Here is a 1,731-nt window from a genome sequence, read left to right on the forward strand (position 1 = left end):
CGTCTCTGTCTCTCTCTGTCTCTCTCTGTCTCTCTCTCTCTCTCTCTCTCTCTCTCTCTCTCTTTCTCTCTCTCTCTCTCTCCCCTTCTCTGCCTGTTTGTCTTTTGTCTGTCTGTCAGTCTATCTGTTTCGCTCTCTCTCTTTCTCTCTCTCTTTGTCTCTATCTCTCTCGCTCTCTTTTTCTCTCTCTTTGTCTCATTCTCTCTCTCTCTTTCTCTCTCTTTGTCTTATTCTCTTATTCTCTCTCTCTCTCTCTCTCTCTCTCTCTCTCTCTCTCTCTCTCTCTCTCTCTCTCTCTCTCTCGTGTTTGCCTACCTCGCTGGCCGCTTCAAGCAGTGGTGGGAGTTCTTCTCTGCGTCTATTATAGGATGTTGAGTCGAAAAGTACCAAGTTACCAACCATACCTGTTTTATAGAATGTAATAGTGGTTCTTTCCGACGTTTCCAAAGTGCTGGGCTCGGTGGTGAAGCGATTCATTGGTTTCGGCAATTTTTTGTTTTGTTTTGGTTAGTTTTTTTATTTTTTATTGTTGTTGTTGTAGTTCTTGTTATTTGGGTTGAGTTGTTGTTGGGTTTTTTTTTTTTCGTGCAATGGGTGTTGTTGTTGTTGTTGTTGATGTTGTTGTTGTTGTTGGCTATCATCCAAGGGTTTTACTTTTTCGTTCGGTCTTAATGCCGTAAAACCTCTACTAAAAACTTTAACGCTTTTCTTGCCATGTTTGTTGTTGTTTTTGTTATTGTTGCTTTTGACTATTGTTTTCATTATAGTCCAACCGCTTTTTGTGAGTACTAAACCGTATCTGTAGTGTAGCGGCTTAGGTGCTACGTAAAAGACCCGAGATCTATTCCCATGTATATCGGTCTTTCTGCTGGGATATTGTATCCCTCTCACTTCGGGTTGGCCCTGACAAGCAGGGACGGAAGCCCGCCTCCTAAATGATATAACTTGATGCTACGAGGTGTAAAACACCTGCATTAAAATTCAAATACAAAGTACTGAATTGATAATAATTCGGTTAGCATTGTAAAACCTTTATGTCTGAGGGTCGTATGAGATCCGCAGATCGCTTTTTCCTGAGGATGTTAAATACACAAGCATATTACTTGGCCTAGCTAAAATAGCACCTGGACATGGATGGCTGGTGCCTCTATAAATAAATCAATGGTGGTCATTACTTGGCCTCTAGTAACAGTGACAGTGTAAGGTGATTTTCTCTTCAAATGTGACTTTGTACATGCCAACGCGAAGACGTAATTTTATATGGGTGGTTGGCCGGTGCTCTGGTGTGGTTTGCTTCTTCTTTCCTGTCAAAAATCTATTGTCTTTATCTACCTTCCTTCTTTGTTGTGTTTGTTATTCCCTTGTAACACTTCTAATGTTCGGCACTTATACATGACCTTATTGTGTTGCAAGTGCCATAAAACTCTTACGAAAACTGAAACTGAAGACGTAATATAGAAGCTCAAGCTTTTTCCCCATTTCAAGCGAATTTTCACCAGCCTATGCTCTTTGATTGAGCTGTCTGTCTATTGCAGTTTTTTTGGGTGTTTTTTTGTGATCTGAAGCTATGATTGTATTCCTAAGTGTCCACGATTAAAACATGACTTCGTCATTCTGTACTATCATTTAGGCAAAATAATAAGATTATGTTTTACATAATCTTTATCTTCATCATCATCATCATCATCACACACGCAAGCACGCAAGCACGCACACACACACACACACACA

The sequence above is a fragment of the Aplysia californica genome, unplaced genomic scaffold (assembly GCF_000002075.1).
Source record: "Aplysia californica isolate F4 #8 unplaced genomic scaffold, AplCal3.0 scaffold00120, whole genome shotgun sequence".
In the NCBI taxonomy this organism is placed as follows: Eukaryota; Metazoa; Mollusca; class Gastropoda; order Aplysiida; family Aplysiidae; genus Aplysia; species Aplysia californica.